Raw genomic sequence first — 374 nt, forward strand, 5'->3', positions numbered from 1 at the left:
TCCAGAAATAATACACAAAAAGATCCCCAGGGCGGTCCCTACAATGAGACCGTTGCCTCAGGTTGCATCTCATTGGGTCACATGGAGAAGGTGCGCAGGTGTGGCTGCCGTCCCCTTTCCGGCCAGAGTGTCCTAGGTTGCTCTTGGCCTGTCCGGCGTCCCGCTGATGTCGCTGGTTGCCAGGAGTTGTGTGGAATGCTCTGGTTGGCGTCCTGCCCAGCTGCTGGCAACCTGCAAAATGAGTGAGCTGGACGGGATGCTGGACAGAGGTACCGTGCACCAACCCACGTGGTCCCCAGTAACGTGCGCCGCCAGCACCCCCTGGTAACGTGCACTGCCAGCAATAAAAAATGTCCACACTGGTGATGTGCACC

This window comes from Nanorana parkeri, unplaced genomic scaffold, assembly GCF_000935625.1.
Source record: "Nanorana parkeri isolate BGI_ZX_2015 unplaced genomic scaffold, ASM93562v1 scaffold264, whole genome shotgun sequence".
NCBI lineage: Eukaryota > Metazoa > Chordata > Amphibia > Anura > Dicroglossidae > Nanorana > Nanorana parkeri.